This window comes from Perognathus longimembris, chromosome 10 (genome assembly GCF_023159225.1).
Source record: "Perognathus longimembris pacificus isolate PPM17 chromosome 10, ASM2315922v1, whole genome shotgun sequence".
Lineage (NCBI taxonomy): Eukaryota > Metazoa > Chordata > Mammalia > Rodentia > Heteromyidae > Perognathus > Perognathus longimembris.
The window spans coordinates 32,428,489-32,446,571 of NC_063170.1; the positions used below are offsets into that span (position 1 = coordinate 32,428,489).

Here is an 18,083-nt window from a genome sequence, read left to right on the forward strand (position 1 = left end):
CCAGGCCCCAAGTTCAAGCCCCACAACAGACAAAAAAAGAAAACTCAAAGTGGCACTATAGCTCAAAGAAGTAGCATGCTAGCCTTGAGCATGCTAGCTTGAGAGTACAGGGACAGCACCCAGGCCCCAAGTTCAAGCTCCATGACTAACAAAAGTCTCAGGGATTAGGGCTGGGAATATGGCCTATCGCCTGGTATACATCCCTGGATTCCATTCCTCAGCAGCACATATATAGAAAAAGCCAGAAGTGGCGGTGTGGCTCAAGTGGCAGAATGCTAGCCTTGACCAAAAAGAAGCCAGGGATAGTGCTCAGACCCTGAGTTCAAGCTCCGGGACTGGCAAAAAAAAAACGAAAACAAAAGTCTCAAGGACTTTCTTGCCTTCTCTGGCTTTGAACCAAGATTCTCAGATCTCAGCTTTGATTACAGGCATGTTTCTTTTCTTTTTTTCTTTAAGTAATACTGGGGTTTTCAGCTTAAGCCTCCCCTTGCTTATTCAACTTGTTCTTTCCCATTGAACCATATTTCCAGCCCTGCTTTTGGTTATTAGTACTCTGGAGATTGAGTCTAGTTAACTTTTTCTGCCTGGGCTGGCCTCTGACTGTGATCCTCCAGATCTCAGCCTCCTACCATGGTAATAAGAAAGAGATAGATAGACACAAAAAGAGAGACGTCTAACACCAGTAACTGTAACCCTTGCTACTGAGGAGGCTGAGGCATGGAGGATCTTGGTTTTAAGCCAGCACAGGTAGGAAATTGAAAAATAAAACAAAAGTATAAAACCCTATCTTCAATAGCCCCCCCCCCAAAAAAAACAACAAGGCTACAGGCATGTCTCAAGTTATAGAACACTAGCTAAGCAAACATGAGGCTCTAAATTCAAACCTCAGTACCAGCACACACACCAAGAAATAAAAGTATGTGGGGTAGGAGAAGAAACATTACAAAAACATGGTTATCAGACTTCTATTTCCAGGCACAAAGTTTAACCCCAGTGACATACATAGATGAAAATTTAGTGAAATAAATTGGCTTACACTGGCTAAATACCGGTTATATAAAATGCCTTACCGGGGCTGGGAATATGGCCTAGTGGCAAGAGTGCTTGCCCTGTACACATGAAGCCCTAGGTTCGAGTCATCAGCACCACATATATAGAAAACAGCCAGAAGGGGTGCTGTGGCTCAAGTGGTAGAGTGCTAGCCTTGAGCAAAAGGAAGCCAGAGACAGTGCTCAGGCCTTGAGTTCAAGGCCAAGGACTGGCAAAAACAAAAGGCTGGAGGTGTGGTTCAGTAGTGAAGCATTTGCAAATGCTATGAGTTCAAACTCCAGTAATGCCAACATCCTGCCCCCCCCAAAAAAAAACAACTTGGTAAACTAAGTAAAATAAACCATTATTCTTTTTCCTGAGATACAAAAAAAACACACACAAAAAAAAGAAAAAAACCATAGAAAGTTACATTCTCAAACTTCTGCAACTGTTAACAGTACAGCTATAATAAGGTACTACATACCTGCCTAGCCCACCTACTAGTGTGGTCAAAGACCATCTCCCACAGGGTTACCAATAAACTTTTTAATAGAGAGAGTAGATAACAAATAGGACTTTGAAGTCAGACAGAGCAGAGTCCTTTTTTTTTTTTTGTCTTTTCTTTTTTGTACTGGGGATCCAACCAAAGATGTTGCACAAATGCTTTGCCACTGAACTACATCCCAACCCCAGAGACTCCTTCTAGTACAGTTACTTACATGTTTTTTTTTTTTTTCTCTTCTGTAAAATGTAGCTAACATCCAATACATTTCAGAGTAATTCTAAAGATTAAAAGAAAATATGTAATGCTTGGCACACAGTAGGCAAACAAAGGAATTTATTATTCCCTATTTATTATTTTAAAACAATCACCTAAAGCTTATTAGAAAGCAAAAGTATCCTTTAAAGCTGATCTAAGTGGAATATTGGGAGATTATATGTGTGTATACATATATGTACATATACATATATATGCATGCATGCTTCACAATTAGAATAGCAGGCCTGCTGGGCAGGATAAAAGGATCCTAGCAATAATATGCTGAGAAAGCAGTACAAGCCTTTAACCTCCTAGCCATCCAACAGACTTCAACCAGCACTGATGTCCAGGGAAATATCCCAGGTAACTTTACTAATTATGTTCATGTTTGCAGGACTGTGCCAGTGTCTATTTCACGGGGCTGGGAATATGGCCTAGTGGCAAGAGTGCTTGCCTCGTATACATGAAGCCATAGGTTCGATTCCTCAGCACCACATATATAGAAGTGGTACTGTGGCTCAAGTGGCAGAGTGCTAGCCTTGAACAAAAAGAAGCCAGGGACAGTGCTCAGGCCCTGAGTCCAAGGCCCAGGACTAGCAACAAAACAAAACAAAACAAACAAACAAACGAACAAAAAACCCAGTGTCTATTTCACTAGCAACCCATTTACCTCAAATCTTATTATGGTAACTTGGAATTTTGCAACTCACTAGGCTGTGTGGTTGCAGTTCTCTTGCCTGATCCAGCCTTTGACTCCAGCAGCTTTCAGGAGGGCAAGGAAAGAAAGTGATATATAAGACACACACACACACACACACACACACACACACACACACACACAGGAACACGATCTCATTTATAAACAAATAAAAGCAATGGGCTGGGGATATGGCCTAGTGGCAAGAGTGCCTGCCTCATATATATGAGGCCCTGGGTTCAATTCCCCAGCACCACATATACAGAAAATGGCCAGATGGGGTACTGTGGCTCAGGTGACAGAGTGCTAGCCTTGAGCGGGAAGAAGCCAGGGACAGTGTTCAGGCCCTGAGTCCAAGCCCCAGGACTGGCCAAAAAAAAAAAAAAGCAATGAAAGGAAGTGATACATAAGTGACATTATATATATGTATGTATGTAGTATGTATATACATATACATATATATGATCTCATTTATAAAATGTCCCCACTGGGGACATATCTGTTAAACAGGTAAGAGTAGAGCATTGTGTAGACTTCATAGGCAAATAAAGGAACTCTGACTGGTGTGTCCCGCCCTCTAGAAAAAGGTTTAAAGAAATGAATACTGAAGAAAAGCAATAAAGAACAGGAGGCTAAAAGATGTTTCCATAAAACTGGGTCATCTATTCAAGAGTACAAAAAGAGAATACAGGGCTGAGAATATGGCCTAGAGGCAAGAGTACTCGCCTCATATACATGAAGCCCTGGGTTCGATTCCCCACCACCACATATACAGAAAAATGGCCAGAAGTGGCGCTGTGGCTAAAGTGGTAGAGTGCTAGCCTTGAGCAAAAAGAAGCTAGAGACAGAGACAGTGCTCAGGCCTTGAGTTCAAGGCCAAGGACTGGCAAGAGAGAGAGAGAGAGAGAGAGAGAGAGAGAGAGAGAGAGAGAGAGAATATACAGGGACTGGGAACATGGCCTAGTGGCAAGAGTGCTTGCCTCGTATACATGCCTGGCGGTCGATTACTCAGCACCACATATATAGAAAAAGCCAAAAGTAGAACTGTGGCTCAAGTGGCAGAGTGCTAGCCTTGACCAAAAAAGAAGCCAGGAACAGGGCTCAGGCTCTGAGTCCAAGCCCCAGGACTGGCAAAAAAGAGAGAGAGAGAGAGAGAGAGGGAGAGAGAGAGAGAGAGAGAGAGAGAATACAACTTAAAGGCAGAACACTTATTAAACATGCTCAAGGCCCAGGGTTCCATCAAGAGAGACAGAGAAAGAGAAAGAAAGAGAGATCCTCTTACATTTATGCCATCTACTTAGGTAGTTATATGCCTGATATAATCATATTCCATACACAAAATTCTTTTGATTTGAACTCTGTTTTTTTGCACAAGGCTAGCACTCTACCACTTGAGCCACAGTGCCACTTCTGGCTTTTCCTGCTTATGTGGTACTGAGGAATTGAACCCAGGGTTTCATGCATGCTAGGCAAGCACTTTACCACTAAGCCATATTCCGAGCCTGATTTGAACTCTTTAGGGTTCCCAATGGTACATTCTGAAATATATACTAGAATAAAAAAATCTAGGAGGAAATCTCAAAGGTTCCCATGACCACAGGAGGCCACTTGAGAAACCTTGAAAGCTTTACAAATGTCAAATATCCTTTTTTTCTTGCCAGGCCTGGGGTTTGAACTCAGGGCCTGAGAACTGTTCCTGGCTTCTTTTTGCTCAAGGCTAGCACTTGAGCCACAGTGCCACTTCTGGCTTTTTCTGTATGTGGTGCTGAGGAATGGAACCCAGGGCTTCATGTATACAAGGCAAGCATTCTACCACTAGGCCATATTCCCAGCCCATATATCCTTCTTTTAAATTGAAATTAAGAATTCAGTTACTGGGCTGGGAATATGGCCTAGCGGCAAGAGTGCTTGCCTCCTACACATGAAGCTCTCGGTTTGATTCCCCAGCACCACATATATGGAAAACGGCCAGAAGGGGCGCTGTGGCTCAGGTGGCAGAGTGCTAGCCTTGAGCGGGAAGAAGCCAGGGAAGGTGCTCAGGCCCTGAGTCCAAGGCCCAGGACTGGCCAAAAAAAAAAGAATTCAGTTACTGCAGATGGTACCAGTATGTCTTAAAATTAGAGCATGAGTAAAGTTGGTATGTAATCATATTGGCTATAATATAAATAGGGTCAGAATTGGGGCTTTGGTGTAAAACTATGTTTATCTGTACCTGTATCTGCAGGGCTAAGGGACTTGTGTGATGTCATCTAAAATGTCATTCCTAACTTGCAATCACATTTGTTATAAGCTTTTTTCGCCCCCTCAGAGCCCTATAGCAAGTCCACCAAGAGATCCGGTCCAAGCTAAAGGCCCTTTATGAGACTGGACCCCCTCCTGAGCCACACCCGCTACCAACTTAAGAAAAGCACCACCGATGACTTATGGTATTGCAGGCACAATACCAACCTGTCCCTACTGATTCTGTCAGAATCAAACTAATAAGGAGAATCACGATTGGTTCTCCAGTTACCTATCAGAAGGGGGGAATGAAGGGGGGAATGAAACTATGAGCAAACCCAGGGCAAGCTTATTAGGGCCCAGGGAATGCTCAACTCTAACCGCCCCCAGAATGCCTTGAACCTAGTGCCTCAAGCCCTGAGTCAATCAGATTTGTACCCATATCCTAATCTTGCTTGCTTGAACACCTGATTGCTGTAACTTTGTTTTTTGCCTTTATAAGCTGTGGAATCGCAGCTCGGGGCTTCCGCCTAAACTCCGCTGTGTCAGTGGGTAGGATGAGGCCGGGACTGTGGCCTGCTTGAATAAAGCCTTGCCTTGCTTTTGCATTAAAAAACAGAATTCAGTTACTAGACTGAGGGCGTAACTCAGCGGGGTGGGGGATGGGAGAATTTACTTACCATACAATCATTCTCAGAAGTTATTGACATATTCTTATAAGCTGCAGACTTGCTCAAGCATATAGTCCTAGCAACTCGGGGGCTGAGGTCTGAGAATGGTGGTTTGCAGCCATTCCAGGCAGGAAAGTCTATGAGACTCTTAACTCCAATTAACTACCAGAAAGGCAGAAGTGGAGCTGTGGCTAAAGTAGTAGAACATTAGGCTTGAGAAAACAAACAAACTATGGGATGATGCCCAAGCCCTGAGTTCAAGCCCTGGAACCAACGCATCAAAAAAAAAAAAAAAGAAAGAAAGAAAGAAAGAAAGAAAGAAAGAAAGAAAGAAAGAAAGAAAGAAAGAAAGAAAGAAAGAAAGAAAAAAAGAGCAGGGCTGGGAATATGACCTAGTGGTAGAGTGTTTGCCTGGTATACATGAAGCCCAAGGTTCCATTCCTCAGCAGCACATATATAGAAAATGGCCAGAAGTGGCGCTGTGGCTCAAGTGGCAGAGTGCTAGCCTTGAGCAAAAAAGAAGCCAGGGACAGTGCTCAGGCTCTGAGTTCATGGCCCAGGACTGGCAAAAAAAAAAAAAAAAGTGATCGAATTTTTACTCATTACTAAAATACTGGGACAGGCTGGGTGCTGCAGTTCACACCTGTAATCCTCATTACTCAGGAAGCTGAGATCTGAGGATGGCAGTTCAAAGCCAGCTGGAGCAGGGCAGTACAGCAGGACAGTCCATGAGACTCTTATCTCCAATTAACCACCAGAAAACCAGAAGTGGCACTGTGGCTCAACTGGTAGAGAGCTAGCCTTGAGCTGAGGAGCCTAGGCCCAGAGTTCAAGCCCCATGACAGACAAAAAACAAATAAAAAATAAAAATAAGTAAAATACTGGGACATTAAAGTACTGACATACGGGGGGGGAAAGCATACTTCTGAAAACTAGTACCAAGCCACTCAACCAACTTGTGTGTGTGTGTACGTGTGTGTGTCTGTCTGTCTTTCTGTCTCAGTACCATGACTTGAATTCAGGGCCTATAGCTCATGATCGGCTTGCTTGACAAGTACTCTACGACCTGAGCCATTCCCTATGTATCCTCACCCCTTTTTATTTTTGAGACAAAAACTATGTAGCTCAGGCTGACTTTGAACTTGCAATTCTCCTGTATCAGCCACTAAAGTGATGGGATTATATACAGTCTTATGCTACTGTGTTTTATCCTTCTAAAAACGAAATAAAGTCTGAAAATAACAAATAAAGCCAGATACAAGATATTTCACTGGAAATATTCAAGAGTACACAAAACCAAGGATGTTTCATTCTTTCAACAAAATAGCTAATCTTTTTTGTTTTTTTGCCAGTCCTGAGCCTTGGACTCAGGGCCTGAGCACTGTCCCTGGCTTCTTTTTGCTCAAGGCTAGCACTCTGCCACTTGAGCCACAGCGCCACTTCTGGCCATTTTCTATATATGTGGTGCTGGGGAATCGAACCCTGGGCTTCATGTATATGAGGCAAGCACTCTTGCCACTAGGCCATCTTCCCAGCCCAAGAGCTAACCTTTTATTAGTAATAATGCATAAGAATAAGTAACTGTTCTGAGAACTCTACAGACCACTGAGGACATAAACTGATACTTCGAATTTGAGCAAGCTAACACTTTCCCTACATCCCCTCTGCCATGCTCAGAACATGTTCCTGGATTCATTCCTGCAGAAGACTTTAAAACAATTATGTGTGGCAGGCTAATTCCTATCTAGGCCTACTGAATTTTGTCTTACATTTTAAATTCTCTTACTGCAACCTGAAGGCAAGACAAACAATATTTCTAAGTTGATCATTTTGTTTCACATGACATTAAATAACCCAAAAATCTAAGTGAAGGACAAAAATAAACATGTAATAAAAAGGCAAAAAACTTATCTACAGAATAGCCTAAGGCATAACCTCATTAATATATTTTGTAGCTTAGATTTAAAATATTCAGTAACTACAGAAATAGATATATCTCACCATACAAATACAATGAAAAATTGAAAAGTGGCATGAAATAGTTATGAGATGCAAATGGAAATAAATAGACTTCAAAAGTATACACATAAAACTAAGGGGTTGAGGGGGAAAAGGGTCATCTAGGGCAATATTTAAGATGTACTAAATGGTTAAATAAACTTTCAGGCTAAACTTTTAGGCAATAGAAACTATTTACACAACGGCTTCCTTATATAAACATAAAACTATCATTTGAGTATTGGGCATCTGAAGAACCATATCTTGAAAATTAGGTTTTCTCTACATTCCTTACCAGCTCTCAGCTAAACAGAGAAACAAAAAGTCACAATGTCAGAATTAAAGCATAAAGCAAAATGAACAAAATCGGAACAGGAAAAGGACCAACCTCATGAAGCAAAAGAATAAAAAAATTAACTAAGAAGGGGTTATAAAAAAGGCAAACTGAAAAAAAAAAGGCAAACTGAGACAGGAAACAACAGTTTATCAATCAATCAGATGCTAAAGGTAAACAGTAAATACTGGATGGTTACAGTAATGCAAGAACAGGTCATGAAAACTTTTTTTTTTGTCAGTCCTGGGGCTTGAACTCAGGGCCTGAGCACTGTCCCTGGCTTCTTTTTGCTCAAGGCTAGCACTCTGCCACTTGAGCCACAGCACCACTTCTGGCCTTTTCTATATATGTGGTACTGAGGAATCGAACCCAGGGCTTCATGTATACAAGGCAAGCACTCTTTCCACTAGGCCATATTCCCAGCCCATGAAAATTTCTATAGATCAGAGATTTGCCCAAACACAAGTTCAGAAGTACAGTGAATTCAAGTTCTCAGAGTGAGGCTAGAGGATCCAGAAAAATGAATCTTCATGAATGAATGAAATTCTCCTAGGTATTAGGCTCAATACAATCTCAAAAGAATTCTTCCAGAGCTGTGGACAAATACTATCACTAAATATTTAGCATGTATTTGAAGGTCATACTTCTTCCACAGATGAGATTAAATCTTATTCTTTCAGAAAGCAAGCATAATTTTGGCAGTACTGCTTTAAAAAAAAATCCTTGGCTGGATTCTGGTGGCTCACATCTATAATCCTAGCTACTCAGGGGGCTGAGATCTGAGGATCATGGTTAAAAGCCATCCCCGGCAAGAAAGTCCAAGAGACTTTATTTCCAATTAACCACCAGAAAATGGGAAGTGAAGTTGTGGCTCAAAGTAGTAGAGCACTAGCCTTGAGCAAAAAAGCTCAGGGACCAGCACCCAGGCCTTGAGCTCAAGCCCTAAAACCAACAACAAAAAAAAAAAAAAAAAAAAAAAAAAAAGCCTTTCAAGCTGGGCAGTAGTGCCTCATGTCTATGTGCCTAGCTACTCAGAAGGCTGAAATACAAAGGATCTCATTTCCAATCCAGACAAGTGAGTGTGAGACCCTGAATTCAAACCCTGGTATCACACATTCAAAAAGCAACAATAATAATAACAGAAACAATTAAATAAAGATTCCCTTTACAAGGGAGATATATCTTTTAAAGAATGCTTTCAGGCACTAATGGCTCATGCCTGTAATCCTCCTAGGTACACAAGGAAGCTGAGATCTAAGGATAGTGTTCAAAGCCAGCCCAGGCAGGAGTGTCAGTAAGACTCCGATCTCCAATTAACCAGAACTCAAAAGTGGAACTGTGGCTAGAAAAAAAAGTAGTAGAGTGCTAGCCTTGAGCAAAAGAGCTCAGAGACAGTGCATAGACCCTGAGTTCAAGCCCCACAACCAACAACAACAAAAAATGGCCTCACACCCTCCAATTATTGTCAGAAACTCAATCCTTCATGAAAAATGTCATTGTTCTTGCTACAACCAAAAGTCTTCAGTGTACCACAAGCTAAGACATCTGAACTTAACACCCAGGGGTGCTATAAGAAAGGTGTTCCAGGAAATTCAAGATGTTTCCTAATGACAAGCTCAGCAGAAACATTTTCTTATCCACTTCTTTTTTTTTTTTGGCCAGTCCTGGGGCGTGGGACTCAGGGCCTGAGCACTGTCCCTGGCTTCCTTTTTGCTCAAGGCTAGCACTCTGCCACTTGAGCCACAGCGCCTCTTCTGGCCGTTTTCTAGATATGTGGTGCTGGAGAATCGAACCCAGGGCTTCTTTTTTTTTTTTTTTTTTTTTGGCCAGTCCTGGGCCTTGGACTCAGGGCCTGAGCACTGTCCCTGGCTTCTTATTGCTCAAGGCTAGCACTCTTCCACTTGAGCCACAGCGCCGCTTCTGGCCGTTTTCTGTATATGTGGTGCTGGGGAATCGAACCTAGGGCCTCCTGTATCCGAGGCAGGCACTCTTGCCACTAGGCTATATCCCCAGCCCACCCAGGGCTTCTTGTATACGAGGCAAGCTCTCTTGCCACTAGGCCATATTCCCAGCCCCTCTTATCCACTTCTACAAAGATTTTGTCAATTGGAGAACTGACAATACCAAAATGCCAGATGTACAAAATAGATCAAATGTAGCAAAGCTATAACCTATACAGTTACCTGTACATCCCTTTGTCAAATCCATATTTTCACCAGCAGTGGTGGCTCACACTTGCAATCCTAGCTACTCAGGAGGCTGAGATCTTAGGACCTCCACTTGAAATTAGCTCAAGCAGACAAATCCTTAAGGTTGTTATCTCCAATTAACCAGCAAAAAGCTGGAAGTGAAGGTAGTGCCTAAGTAGCAATGTGCCTGCCTTAAGTGGGAAAGTTAAAGGACAGTGCTCAGGAATGAAATTTAAGCCCCAGTACAAAAACAACAACAAAAGTCCCTTCCTGGTCCATTATTTCTTTGTTATTTCAATGTAATCATTCTCCTGTCCATCACTTTTGGGGGGATAGGAGACTTTAAACCCAGGGCTTTGAGGCTAAGCACATGCGCTGTCACAACCCCAGAACCTTCATAAACATATCTTTCTCTTTCTAGCCAATGTCTTTCACCTTGCCTTTACAGACCACTAACGATGCCCTCTTGGAAACAGAATGTTTTCTTAAGGGAAAATGTTTTTACTTATAACTTTTTTATTTTAAGGTTTGGGATAACTCAAATATAGTTGAAATATGAACTTTCCCACTTTACCACACTTGTTCTAGAACCTATTGGAAGGGATCCTGTAATTAACTGAAAACATTATCCAAATCACAGTATCACTAGCATCTAGTGTGTCCCACAGAAGATAGGAGCTTACCTGAGATATTAAAGATACCCAAGACATCCAATCCTTACTAGTACTGACAAACTCGGAACATGCTGTGGATGCTGATGTGATGGAAGGATCTTAGCAAACACTGTCAACGCAGTTCTCCTGTCTTGTGTCTAAAACATTCTCCACTGTCTGGACTTTAAACAAAAATTACCTAGAATTCTAAATCTCTTTAGTCTGGCTCACTCATTGAAAAGACTGGTCCCCTACTAACTTCTATGAAGACTTAATCACTTGAGGGTTGCCCCTTAAAAAAAAAAAAAAAAAAGCTGCTGCGTTGGCACCGCTGCTGCAATAGTAGGGGCATTTCCTGCGACACTAGAGAAGTAAATACATCGCAGGAGCTCCGAGGTAGGGGGAGGGGTCGTCTACCAGGGAAGACTTCACAGAATGCCGAGAACACCAGCGAGCACACAGACCTGTCAAGGGAGAGGCGAGGCTGGAGCTTCCTCCTCTCTTCTCCCCAATCGCTAAACACTGCCCGACAACCGGCTCCAGACTCCCGCGAGACACACAGAAATTATACCTACGAGTAAACAACAAGCGGTACACGCTCACCTACCCACCTTTATTAAAATGCAAAGAAAAGGTGTCAGAAAGAAATGGGAAAAACCCTAACCTCCCACGTCGGAGTCGCAAGCGGAGCCAAGGAGTTTTTCCTCCTCGAAAGGGGAGTGGGGTGGGGGAAGGAGAACAAGGAGCTGCGGGAACCCTACGCCACGCCCAGCAGGGCAATGACAAGCGCGACCAGGTCCTCTGCGGCCCGGCCGTCCTCCCGCGGCCCGGCCGTCTCGGCCCCGCGCCAGCGGCCGTCCTCGTCCCCGGCCATTCACAAAGGAGAATGGTTCGGGTCTAGAGCATCATCCAGCACCGGAGCCCTCGGAGCCTGGGACGTGCACGGGGAGCGGGAAGCGGGGGCCGGAGGGAATGCTGAATCCGTGCTCAGAGCCCGGGATTTGGGAACGATTCCTGGACCGGGACGGAGGGGCAAAGGTGAGCGGGAAGCCTACCTTGACCGGTCCTGCTGTTTCCTTCCCTGTCTGCGTTTCAACTCACCGTCTTGGAGAACAAGGCGCCTTCCGGCAGAGCTTGGCCAGCCCTCGCCTCGATCTAGCTTGCTAGTAGTCCATGCTCCCTGGGCCCGCCCCTTTCCCTCCCTCCCACCAATGGAAGGGCCGGATCAGGGCTCTCCCAGCGTGGTAGTGTGAGCGCCACCAGGAAGTCTCTTGAGAGAGGTCCTGAAAGCCTGCATGGGGTCCTTAGGTAGCCATAGATGTGCCCGATTGAAAATGAAATCTGGCGGCACCTACTTATTGAATGCTTAGCTCCCAGTCCGACCCGTCTCCCGTATTTTTGACCCCTGCCGTTGGGGGCGCTCTAAACTCAAGCAACACTTAGTTACCTGTTCTGGGGAAGCCATCTTGGATCCGCCTGGTGCGTCGTTGGTGGGAGGGGGAAAAGAAGCAATCAGGGCCTGAGGCCTTTTCGGCGTTCTGTCTGGCTGTTTAGGTCCAGTCAGAATGTCCCTCAGTATGGATGAGGAACTCTGGAATAATGATGAACCAGGTTAAGGCCACCACCATCGCCCCCTCTCAATGGTAGCTCTGACCAAACCCAAGAGGTAAATCTCTGACAGACTTGGGTAAAACCACTTCCCAGGAGAATCCTTTATAAATACCCTTTATAATCCTATAAATACTCTTTGTAACCCTTTATAAATATCAGGATACCAGCACATCACCAACACAGGTCATTATATATCTGCTCTACATGCTTCTAGTCTATTTGCCTCACTTGGAGATTTTCCAGTCTCGTTTTAGCTGCAGAGTACTAACGCAGTTGGAAATAACAGCATTCAAGGGGAAATCCTGAGATAGTGAGAGTGAAAGTGTGTGTGTGTGTGTGCCTCAGGGCCGGAGCACTGCCCTTGAACCTTTATGCTCAAGGCTAGCACTCTAGCACTTGATCCACAGCTCCACTTCTGGCTTTTTGCTGGTTAATTGTAAATAGGAAATAGTCTCCTGGACTTTCCTACCCAAGCTGGTTTTGAACTTTGATCCTCAGATCCCAGCATCTTGAATAGCTAGGAATACAGGCTGTGAGCCACCAGAACACTACTAATTTACAGTGTTCTTGATAGGAGATATTGCATTCATTTTTTTTTCCTGTATCTCCTAACCTAAGGCTCTATTGATATTGGCTGGCGGGGGGGGGGGGGGGGGGGGGAGTCTTTTTTGTGATGCCAGGAACTAGGCCATGAGGCCAGACAGGATCAGGAGTTCCAATCCAGTCTGAATCATACAGCAAAACCCTATTTTGTTTTTGTTGTGGTGGCACAGAAGTTTGAACTCAAGGCCTTATGATTGCTGAGCTAGCTACTCAATCACTTGAGCCATACCTCTAACTCAGCTTTTAATTGGTTATTCTGGAAATAAGAGTCTCAAAGATTTTTCTCCCCAAGTTGGCTTTGCACTGGCGATCCTCTGGATCTCAGACACCTGAGTAGCTAGTAGTACTAATATGAACTAGTGGCATCTGGCTTAAGACCTCATTTTTTTAAAAACAAAACTGACCAATAAAAGGAGTAATTCCAGTTCATAAAAGGAATTCCCTAAACAGTAACACAATTTATATGGTCACACATAGTAGGAACTCAGAGACTTTTAAGGTCATATAAGTCAGTATTATATCAGAGGTTATACGCTTTGATTAGATACATTTCCCTGTGGCAAAATCTGCTACTACTATCATTATGCCAAATTTCAGGTATTAGGGTTTGTCAGAATAATGTGTTCATCTGTAAATGAATGTACAGATAGAATCTTTTTTTCTCTTTTTGCTGGTTCTGGGGCTTGAACTTAGGGACTGGGCACTGTCCCTGAGCCTCTTTGTGCTCAAGGCTAACACTCAATCACTTGAGCCACAGAACCACTTCCAGCTTTTTCTGAGTACTCTATTGGAGATAAGAATCTTACAAATTTTCTTTCCAGGGCTGGTTTCAAACCATGATCCTCTGATCTCAGCCTTCTGAGTAGTTAGGATTACAGGTGTGAGCCACTGGTGCCTGGCCAGATATAATCTTTATTATTAATGGTTTTTAGAGTGAAAGCCTGTTACCTTCTCATTATTGTATGGTACAGAAAATAGGTTCTAAATGAAATCATGCTAGTCAGTATACATTATGTGGAAAATGAACTGTGTAAATTGAGGGCAAGGATGGGAAGAGAAACGGGGAAGGCAAAGGAAGATATGACATTGTCAAAAACAAAAAATGTGCTCATTACTTGTCTTATGAAATGGTAACCCCTGTGTATAATACCTTAATAATAACAATAAAAAAAATTTGTCAGTCATGGGGCTTGAACTCAGGGCCCCATGACTACTAGTCCCTGAGCTGTTTCCACTCAAGACTACCTTTGCACCACAGCTCCACTTCCAGATTTCTGGTAGTTAATTGGAGATAAGAGTCTCACAGAATTTACTGTCTGGGCTGGCTTTGACTTGTGATTCTCAGATCTCAGTCTCCTGAGTAGCTAGGATTACAGGCATGAGCCACCAGCAGTTGGGAATAAAATTATATTTAAAAAAAGAAAGGTTTTCCCAACAAAGGAACTAGTCACAGGCATTATAAAAAGGAGGCAAGGAGTGCTTGGCCTGATCTTTTGCTATCAATTGTGGTTTCAGATTCAAAAACCAGTAAACAACCAGAATATTTCATAACCACTATTGTATACATGGAGAACAAAGAAAATCGTTTCTATATTTTTGGTTTTTCTTTTTCTTGTGCTGATACTAGTAGGCCTTGAACTCAGGGCCTTGACACTGTCCCTCAGCTTTCTCTTTTAGAAGCTCCTCTACCTTAATTTTATTCTATTTATTTGTTTATTTTTGCCAATTCTGGGGCTTGAACTCAGGGCCTGGGTACTATCCCTGAGCTTCTTTTTCTCAAGACTAGCATTCTACCAGTTGAGCCACAGCACCACTTCCAGCTTTTTCTGTTTATGTGGCACTGAAGAATAGAACCGAGGGGCTGGGAATGTGGCTTAGTGGTAGAGTGCTTGCCTAGCATGAATGAAGCCCTGGGTTTGATTCCTCAACAGCACATAAACAGAAAAGGCTGGAAGTGGCGCTGTGGCTCAGTGGTAGACTGCTAGCCTGAGCAAAAAGAAGCCAGGGACAGTGCTCAGGCCCTGAGTTCAAGCCCCAGGACTGGCAAAAAAAAAAAAATAGAACCCAGGGCTTCATGCATGCCAGGCAAGCACTCTACCACTAAGCCACATTACCAGCCCCTGTCCCTTAGCTATTTGTTTTTGCTATCCCTGGCTTCTTTTTTGCTCAAGGCTAGCACTCTGCCACTTGAGCCACAGCGCCACCTCTGGCCATTTTCTATATATGTGGTGCTGGGGAATGGAACCCGGGGCTATCATGTATACAAGGCAAGCACTCTTGCCACTACACTAGGCCATATTACCAGCCCTGCTTCTATATTTTTAATGACAACTTGACTCAGAACACAGGGCAAGGGGCTGGGGATATGGCCTAGTGGCAAGAGTGCTTGCCTTGTATACATGAGGCCCCGGGTTCGATTCCCCAGCACCACATATATAGAAAATGGCCAGAGGTGGCGCTGTGGCTCAAGTGGCGGGGTGCTAGCCTTGAGCAAAAAGAAGCCAGGGACAGTGCTCAGGCCCTGAGTCCAAGCCCCAGGACCAGCAAAAAAAAAAAAAACACAGGGCTAGAAGATGAGGATACATTGTTTCTCTTTCCCTTACAACTGTTGCAAATACCCAAAGTCATAAATTTGCATGAGTATGTGTGTTTATACTGGTCTTGGGGCTTGAACTCAGGGTTTAGGCACTGTCCCTGAGGTTTTTTGCTAAAGGCTGGAGCTCTACCACTTGAGCCAAGCTCCACTTCTGGCTTTTTTTTTTTTTGGTCACTAATCAGAGATAAGAGTCTCAGGAACTTTTCTGCCTCGCTTGGCTTTGAATAATGATCCTCAGATCTCAGCCTCTGGAATAGATATTACAGGCATGAGCCACTGGTGCCCAGCTACAAATGGGTTATAATGTAGAACTGCATGCAGGATATAGAATTTAAAAATACTCCATTTTCAGTTAACCAATAAATGCTGAAAGTGTTAAGAGTATTACTCCTGAGCAAGAAGGCCAAGCAAACACACTGCCCTCAGTCCAAATCCTGGTATTGGTACAAAACAGCAACAACAAAAAGCACTTCGTAATGGGTCTGAAAGCAGTAATTCTAGACTGGATGCAATGTTCTAATGCTTCCCAATTAGAAAGTAATTTTACTGGATGGAAAATGCAGGCTTTTCTTCATAGAAATGAATTTCTAGGGACTGGGAATATGGCCTAGTGGCAAGAGCTCTTGCCTCCTATACATGAAACTCTGGGTTTGATTCCCCCGCACCACATATATGAGGCAAGCGTGAGTTTTTTTGTTTGTTTGTTTTTGCCAGTCCTGGGCCTTGGACTCAGGGCCTGAGCACTGTCCCTGGCTTCTTTTTGCTCAAGGCTAGCACTCTGCCACTTGAGTCACAGCACCACTTCTGGCCATTTTCTGTATATGTAGTGCTGGGGAATCGAACCCAGGGCTTCATGTATAGGAGGCAAGCGCTCTTGCCACTAGGCCATATCCCCAGCCCCGGCATAACATATATAGAAAATGGCCAGAAGTGGCAATATGGCTCAAGTGACAGAGTGCTAGCCTTGAGCAAAAAGAAGCCAGGGACAGTGCTCAGGCCTTGAGTTCAAGGCCCAGGTCTGGCCAAAAAAAAAGAAAAGAAAGAAAGAAAGAAAAGGAAATGAATTTCTATGTAATCTAGGGGTGTTTTTTTGTTTTGTTTTGTTTTTTGTTTTTTGCCAGTCTTGGGCTTGAATGCAGGGCCTGGGCACTGTCCCTGAGCTTCTTTTGCTCAAGGCTAGCACTCGACCACTTGAGCCACAGCACCACTTCCAGCTTTTTCTGTTTATGTGGTCCTGAGGAATTGAACCCAAGGATTCGTGCATGCCAGGCAAGCACTCTACCACTATGCCACATTTCCAGCCCTGGTTTTAGTTTGTTTATTTATATTTTATTTATTTATTTATTTTCCCAGTCCTGAGGCTTGGACTCCAGGCCTGAGCATTGTCTCTGTCTTCTTTTTGCTCAAGGCTAGTTGTCTACCACTGAGCCACAGCACCACTTCTGGCCTTTTCTATACATGTGGTGTTGAGGAGTCGAACCCAAGGCTTCATGTATAGGAGGAAAGCATTCTTGCCACTAGGACATATTCCCAGCCTCCTGGTTTTAATTTTTTAAAACCTTTTGTTCTATCTAATTTTACTTTTAATTTTCTATTTAATTTGTATGTTTTTTAATTTGTATTTAGCTTAGTTTTGTGTAGGGTGAGAAAGAAGGCTAACTCCAAATTCAGCAACCTCAAAACCTTTTTGGAATGAGGTAAGGTTTGTTTTTTTCAAAGGGAGGTGGGGCTTGGAGTGTGACTTAGTGGTAGAGTGCTTGACTAGCATGCATGAAGTTCTGGGTCTGATTCCACAGTACCACATAATTTCCCCCCCCCCTTTTTTATTGAGATGTAAGTAACTATATATTCCACAGTACATATTTTAACCTTTACAATGATGAACATCATCATTCTAATCTACAAAGCTTATGAACTATATGAGCTTTACCAATAAAACCATTTCTTCCAGATTGGGTGCTATGTACATTTCCTTCCTTTTGTTTAGAATCATCTTTTCCATCTTTCCCATTCCCTCCCTCCCATCACCGCCCTTGAATTGCTCAGTTCATTTTCATCAGTGTCCATTGTGTCCAATGAGCCCCTTGGCTATATTTTTTCACCTGCTTTCTACTTCTACTCACACTTTTTTTTTCTTTTTGTTGGTCGTGGGGCTTGTACTCTGGGCCTGAGAATAATTTTTTATTACATTTTTTTAAAGAAGAGGATATTATTTCATAATATCCTTTAAAAAAAAAAGCATAGCTGGGTGCTGAAAGCTTACACCTGTAATCCTACCTACTGAGGAGACTAAGATCTGAGGATCATGAGTTGAAGCCAGCCTAGACAGAAAAGTCTATGAGACTCTTACTTCCATTGACCATCAAAAGGCTGAAATGGAACGGTGGCTCGACTGGTAGAGTGCTAACCTTGAGTGAAAAAAGTGGAGAGACAGCCCCCAGGCCGGGAGTTCAAGCCACAAGACCAGCACAAAATAAAAACATATAAAATAAAGCATAATCAGACAGGTACTGATAGCTCATGCCTATAATCCCAGCTACTTAAGAGGCTGAGATCTTGGGATTGCAGTTCCAAGCTAAATTGGGCAGAAAAGTCCATAAGACTCTTATCTCCAACTAACCAACAAAACCTGGTAGTGGCTGTGGCTCAAAGTGGTTGAGTGCTAGCCTCGAGCAAAAAAATGCCCAGAGACAATGTCCAGGCCCAGAGTTCCAATCCCATG

At 43.4% G+C, this 18,083-nt stretch overlaps 1 protein-coding gene and 1 long non-coding RNA gene across 6 annotated transcripts in view; one reads left to right on the forward strand and one right to left on the reverse strand.

Moving 5' to 3' along the window:
* Nucleotides 1-12,127, reverse strand: part of Chd8 (chromodomain helicase DNA binding protein 8) — a 74,578-nt gene extending 62,451 nt beyond the window's left edge. For 3 of the 5 annotated variants that reach the window (XM_048355755.1, XM_048355756.1, XM_048355750.1), the window contains exon 1: nt 11,607-11,679. The gene's annotated coding sequence lies outside the window, so the exon portion shown is untranslated. Of the gene's footprint in view, nt 1-11,015; nt 11,123-11,606; nt 11,690-11,998 lie in introns of those variants that run through there. The other 2 variants (XM_048355754.1, XM_048355752.1) reach the window with 2 other exon arrangements.
* On the forward strand, nt 1,459-12,497 carry LOC125358553. Its single transcript, XR_007212326.1, has 3 exons — nt 1,459-1,969; nt 9,479-9,485; nt 12,486-12,497. It is a non-coding gene; the product is annotated as an uncharacterized LOC125358553 (long non-coding RNA).
* The last annotated feature ends 5,586 nt before the right edge of the window (nt 12,498-18,083 follow it).